Raw genomic sequence first — 7,242 nt, 5'->3', positions numbered from 1 at the left:
AACCCCCTATAGGGCATAATAAGTCAAACCCTCGGAGATGCCATTACTCCATTTTATACGAGCTAAGAGCAGAAAAACGTATTTTATAAATTTTACACCTGTAAAATCGTTTAAAAAACACTTGGAACTTGTATTTCTACTTACTTTCGAGGAAATACCACCGTTTTCTGAAGGTAAGAGTCTTTTTTTATACATTTATTAGTAATAAAAACATTTAAGGCGAGCTAAGCCTTGGTCATGGCCATAATGTAGATTTGATTTGCACATAGAGAAAAGAGGCTGTACTTTTGTGACTTGGAAAATTTATTTTTTAGGCTTTTCGAACATTTCTATGGCAAAATGAGGTAGGAGACTAATGAAATATTTAGAGGATAATTTTGGAAGCAAGGTGTCATTGATGAATTGGTTGTCTTTCACTATCATCAAGATTTCGATGTTATCGGGTGGCACAAATACTGCCCAAAAGCATACGGGTACGTTACACACGAAAAGCTGACCCTGAATCTGATGATAGACGTTCCAGTTCATCCGTTTCTTCGTCAATGTAAAGGTAAAAGTTACCCGAAGCTGCTTTTCCTCTGATAGTTTCTTTATTCTTGAAAATAGTGTAAGGGCATTTGATCTCCACTAAGTACAGCTGGTCCTCAACCAGAATAAGGCAATCGGGGCTTGCCCCAAGGAAGCAAAATTGCGGATTAACAATCAAACCCACAGAGGTGTGACACTGGGTATTGATGTGTTGCCTGAATATTTGAAAAAGCAGCGGGTTCATGCTTCAATCCATGATCAAAGGACAACGCTCCCATTTCTTCTAATGCTTCAGATTGTTGCTCGAGAGTCAAATTACGGAGAGTCAGTTTAGGGATAATTTCAAGTCAGTTTAGGGATAATTTCATCGGTTACATTAATTTGATCTCCAAATTAGGATGGAATCGCGAACCGTACGGTTTGAGCGCTCTACGTAGTCTCTTTCCAGTGGTGGGAAAGAAATCTGATTTTGTAAAATGTTTTGAACAAATCCGTAAACTGGAGATATCAGTGGACAGAGGTCCTACAGCTGTTGTTATAGAATTAATCCACTTCTTTCTAGTGGCAGTCTCTTTCGGAAAGTTGTGGTAAGAAAGAAAACGTTCTTTACACCTACAGTTTGAACGCAGCAAACATGAGTTGAAGCCATGATTGTTACATAAATAAGTAAATAAAAACGTTTATGTTATATTTTGTTTTATGCCTTTAAATATAGAGACACACACTTAACAAAGTTTGTTATGGTGGGCACCATTATCGACTCTTATTTTAAGAATATGTAACAGTTTAATGTCCGGATATTTAAATATCAGTACCTTAAAACGTTGATAACGTTTTTTTAACATGATAAAATAACGTTTTTCAACGCTGAAAAGTGAAAACAACGCTAATCACTAATCTGCCGTGTTTTACAAGACCAAGGCTTAGCTCGCCTTAAATGTTTTTATTACTAATAAATGTATAAAACAAGTTGGGAAAACCAAAATATTACCTCTCCGTGTCAAGAAGATTATATAAACTTAAGTATCCAATGAAAACGTTATTATGTTTCTGAGTTGGGGTTTCCCATTTTTGTTGTTGTTTTGAAAAATATATCGCAATGCACGGGCCTTGATAGATATAGGAGGCAATGAATGAAATATATCACAATGTACGGGCCTTGATAGATATAGGAGGCAATGAATGAAATATATCACAATGCACGGGCCTTGATAGATATAGGAGGCAATGAAGGAAATATATCGCATGCACGGGCCTTGGTAGATATAGGAGGCAATGATAATCTCTCTCTTTGCACGAGAGGTTTATCTTTAATATTTAAATAAATATAATTATTTTTAATTATTTTAATCTTCAATAATTAACATTAATAATAGTTAAATCGTTTAAAATAAAGTTATACCTATTATCTTCTCAAACTTTGCTAATATTGACGTTTAAAGTGAAGGGTACCCCTCTTGCCCGCTTTTTTCAAATTTGGGGTATATATACGATTCGTTTCCATTATAATAGTAAGGAAAAAGCGCAATTGCGAAAACCTTTGGTGGCGATCCCACCTCAGGGAGGCTAGACGTTTCTCGTAACCCTAGCTGATCGCCGCGTATATCCTAAAACCAAACGATGATAATGGAGTAGAAGCCAATGATACAGATTGGTGTCTATGTGGAATAGACGGAAGACCAGTGGATGGTGGTGTTAGAAGCCAGTGTAAGTGCAGACTGGTGTCAATGTGGGATTGACAAAGAACAGAAAATGGTGGTGATTAGAAGCCAGTAAGAACAGACTGCTGTCCGTGTGGGATGGACAAAGACCAGAAGATGGTGGTGTGAGAACTCAAGTAGAGGAGCCATTTCCGTGACTGTGGAAGCAGTTCGGAAATGGCGAACACGTTTGCTCCGATACGCAAACTGCGAACGCGGTCACGTGGGTGTAACAACGGACAGACAGACAGACACACAGACAGACACACACACAGACAGACACACACACAGACACGGCCGTTACAGAACCTCTCCTGGACTACGTCACACGGAGAGGTAAAAAGACTCTTACCTTCAGAAAACGGTGGTATTTCCTCGAAAGTAAGTAGAAATACAAGTTCCAAGTGTTTTTTAAACGATTTTACAGGTGTAAAATTTATAAAATACGTTTTTCTGCTCTTAGCTCGTATAAAATGGAGTAATGGCATCTCCGAGGGTTTGACTTATTATGCCCTATAGGGGGTTAACATAGAGTGCCACTACTCTAAGCTCATCCTTTAATTTAGTTTCGAAAGTTCCCGATAGATGGCGTTTTATACGGCTACCCCCAGAAAATAGCGGCTGTCTGCTCGTTGCCCCTTCCACGTCGACCTCCCATTGAATTGTGTATCTACCCTTTTAATATATCTATGATTCCACATTGACACCAGGTTCTATGCACCACCATCTTCTGTTCTTCGTCAATTCCACATTGACACCAGCTTCAATGCACCACCATCTTCAGGTCTTTTGTCCATTCCACATGGACGCCAGTCAGTACATTCTGGCTTCTTTTCCTCCGTCATCGTTTGGTTCCAAGATATACGCGGCGATCGGCTAGGGTTACGAGAAACGTCTAGCCTCCCAATGGCAGGGCTTCCACCATCGGTTCACGCAAATGCGTTTTTATCTATTATTTGGTTTTAAGATATACGCGGCGATCGGCTAGGGTTACGAGAAACGTCTAGCCTCCCAATGGCAGGGCTTCCACCAAAGGTTCACGCGAATGCGTTTTTATCTATTATTATAATGGAAACGAAACGTATATATACCCCAAAATTTGAAAAAAGCGGGCAAGAGGGGTACCCTTCACTTTAAACGTCAATATTAGCAAAGTTTCGAAAGATAATAGGAACAACTTTATTTTAAACGATTTAACTATTTTTAAAGTTATTTACTGGCGATTAAAATAATTAAAAATAATTATATTTATTTAAATATTAAAGATAAACCCAAGTACCGAAGTCGTTAAATCATTGCCTCCTATATCTATCAAGGCCCGTGCATTGCGTTATATTTCGTACATTGTCTCTTATATCTTTTTAGGCCCGTGCATTGCGTTATATTTCCTACATTGCCTCCTGTATCTATCTAGGCCCGTGCATTGCGATATATTTTTGAGAACAACAACCAAAATGGGAAGCTCCTCTCAGAACCATAATAATTTGTTTTCTCTGTTATATGAAATGAAAATATGGATAATATTTTCGGCAATTCGATTTGAATGGCTCTTTCTGATGTATCATTCTCTCAGCACTGTTCATAATGGACAGGAACTTAGAGATTCGAGACACTTGGAATTACGATAGTGTTTCAAATCCTCTGTAATGAGGGCTTAACGACTTGGAGTGACTGGAAAGATAGATACACATCCTATTTTTTAGTTGTACCATGCGTACCACAATGTTGCCAGGCGTTTATTGAAGGATGCTTGGGTACTTGGTACAGACTGTTACGTCTACCAAGTTTCCTAGCATCCAAGAATAAATAGGATTCATAGAAGCCAGTGTTATGGGCATGTCATGGGTCAAGTCGTTAAATATATCGACGCAGTTAAATAGCTGATGGCATTATTTTATCCACTTTCTCATTGCGTTTCGAGTGGAAGTTCAACTTTGGCACGGACGACAGATGGGGCTCTTAACCTTCTACCCCCAAAAATCGCAGTTGTCTGCTCGTTTTCCCCTTCCGCGTTTTTTCGTTATAAACTTATGATTTAACGAACTGTTAAGATAAAATTTCATATTTCCTTAGACAGATAAGCTTCTACTCCTTTCATCTTACTCCCAGTTAGATTTAACCTTGTTAAAACATAATCAGATGAATTTGAGTTATAATGTCTAGGAGTGATAGAGACATTTTTACCGATGTCTAGAGATGTTAAGCTTAAGCGAAATTGTTTTACGTTTGAATAAAAATACCGCTTCCAGTAGTGGGTTTATAGTACTCCTTGTTTGTGTAAGATTAGTGTAGCTGTAGAGCGTTGTTGCTGTTTAGTTTATACGCCCCCTAGGCCTATTTGTGAAAGACCTTTTTTACGCACTTTTATCATTCTTTATTTGAAAAAAGTGTTGGCAATGTATATTTTTTAAATATGACGGAATTGCTGTTGGTATGATAGCGCCCTATTCGCGAAAAAAACCTTTTTTTAAACAGTTGATTCATTCTTTGATAGAATTTCGAAGGAAGAAGTTAAGTGTTAAATTTGCTCGATTAATTTTGTTCGGCAAATAATATAATTAAGCCTTACGTATTACTGAAGGAGATTGATTTTGCCAACCTGTGTGAGTATTTAAGGAGATTGATTTTGCCAACCTTTGTGAGTATTTAACTGATTAATAAGTAAATGGAGGAAGATAATAATTTAAGTAAAGAGGAAATCAGAAAACGAAAGGCAAGGGAAAGAATGAGGGCAAAAAGGTCAGATCCTGAATTTAGGAAACGAGAAAATGAAAGGAGAAGAGCGTTAGCCGCGGAAAAAAGGCTGTTTCTGGAACAGGTTCTAGCACGCAAAATGTTGGTCCTACCACGAGGCCAGTTGGCCATGATCGTACGAAAGATAATGCATTAAATAAATGTTCTATTGAAAGTACTGTAGGCGTAGGCATATCTATTAATAAGGAACCCAATAATGTACAAAATGTTAATGCTAATATTAGTGAAATCATCGAAAGCGATGAACAAGTACGAGCCTAGCTTATGTGTGATTGGGTTGTGGCTTCCATGTTTTGGGGACATTTGCTTTTTGTGTGGCGATGTATGATTCAGCTTTGATATGGACAAATGTTACAAATCATACTGGTAGGGCTCGGGGATCGGTTAACTATTATTCAAATAAATTAACATACTAAAATTTGTAAAACGAAGATTATACAAAAGTATTTCGTCTCGATTTGTTTTGGAAAAAGGTAGAGTGATGCAATTATTAATCGTAAGTATTTTTTCCGAAAAACTAAAATTTTCAACATAATCAAAAGAATTTTACTCAAAAAAGTTTTTTTGCAATACGTTTTATTCGATTTCGAAAAAAAATTATGATCCATACGATTCTTGATACAAATGTGGTTTTGGTTTCATTTATCGATAAGTAATTGGACGAGTAACCGCCACTATAATTTTTTTACGATAAAATCTGATCTTTTTAAATTGTTTGAGCTCATTATTAACTAAAAAAAGCAAAGTTTTAATCACTGACAAATAATTGTATTAAAAAAACTGATAATGATATGAACTATCAATATCATTGTGATTGGCAATATTTTCAAAAGTATATAATACTTCTCTTCGAGAGAAGTGTACCACAAAGCGTGGTAACATAAGAACATTAAAAGCAACGTTACTAAACCGAATCACATACGCGATAAATAGTACCCTCATCACTACTCAATTAGCACTTGACTATTTCCTAAGGCGTGCACTGTTAAAAAATATTGTCCAAAATTGGATGTAAATGGATCCAAACGGCTGACTCTGAGACAGCACATTTTTTAATCTATTTTTGGATAACGTAACTAGTGTCCAAAAAGGGAGGGTCGAACTATAAGCCAGATTTGAAGCCTCATCCAAAATTCGATCCAGAATCATATATTAAGGGATCGATTATTACCCAGAAATGGTAAAGATATTATTCACACATCAATCAAACCCGCATTGGACAAATTTCTAACCAATATAGGACTAAAATCAAACCCTCATTGGACAATTTCTAACCGATATTGGACTAATATCGAGCCCATATTGGTTTAATATCTAACCGACATTGGACAAATGTCGAACAATATTGGACTCATATGAAGCCAATATAGAGGCTAGATTTTTTATTTCATCGAGTGATGATTGTTTTGGAAACGTTCTGTTCTCGACTTATTCATCTGTCTGTGTGTTTGTTGGTCTGTCTGCCTGTTGTTACACCCCAGGGGATCGCGTTCGCAGTTTCATAATCTGAACAAAAGGGTTCTCAATTTCCGGATCGTATTCACAGTTGACGGGTATCTGAAAAACTGTACTGACCACTATTCTATTAACTGTCATCAACAATCTAACTACACCATTTTAAGGTGTTTCAGACACTCGCGAAAGAGGCATACTCTAGGAAAAACGTCTCTTAAAACGATACAACTGGAAGTATAATAAGTAACTTCAGATAAAAATAATTAATATCATATAATTTTAATAAACTATTTGAGAAAAACTTCTCTTAACTGAAAAATCTGTAGTCAAAGTTAATAAAAGACGAGTAACGAAGATTGGGTAAGAAGTCGATAGCCTGGATTCAGTTAATAGTTTGTAAAGCGAAAAATTGAGACATTACTCCACTGTATCATGAAACTCTTTCCAAAGTTAATATAGGATGAGTATTGATATCGTTAGTTAATAAAAACGGAATAGAGAAGTCGTTTTCAACTAAATGATCAAAATATGTATGTTTCGAGTGTGTCCTTCTGAAATATAGTTGGCGGTAGGGACGAGTGGATTTTTACTTCTCCTGAGAGACAGGCTTTGTACCTGACGTGTCTGTCTGTGTTTTGTTTTAACTTCTGCAATTGTTTATCAATAAAGAGAAATGATTGCATATCTAGGTAAATAGGTATGTTGGTGATCCTCAAATATTATTTCACTTCCCCTTTTTACTTTAACCCTTTTATATTACATTAACCCCTCTTTGTTCGAGTCTAGGGCGTTTATGTTGAGATAA

The 7,242-nt window shown here is 36.6% G+C and overlaps 1 long non-coding RNA gene across 1 annotated transcript; it reads left to right on the top strand.

Annotated features, from left to right (window-relative positions):
• The first annotated feature begins 207 nt into the window (after positions 1 to 207).
• LOC149679267 (uncharacterized) lies at positions 208 to 1,216 on the top strand. Its single transcript, XR_016365716.1, has 2 exons — positions 208 to 344; positions 428 to 1,216. It is a non-coding gene; the product is annotated as an uncharacterized LOC149679267 (long non-coding RNA).
• The last annotated feature ends 6,026 nt before the right edge of the window (positions 1,217 to 7,242 follow it).

Source organism: Phalangium opilio, unplaced genomic scaffold, assembly GCF_054372755.1.
Source record: "Phalangium opilio isolate 3A_F unplaced genomic scaffold, DU_Popi_V2 ptg000041l_1, whole genome shotgun sequence".
In the NCBI taxonomy this organism is placed as follows: Eukaryota; Metazoa; Arthropoda; class Arachnida; order Opiliones; family Phalangiidae; genus Phalangium; species Phalangium opilio.
The sequence above is the reverse complement of the archived record's forward strand: the minus strand, read 5'-3'. Positions and strand labels throughout refer to the sequence as shown.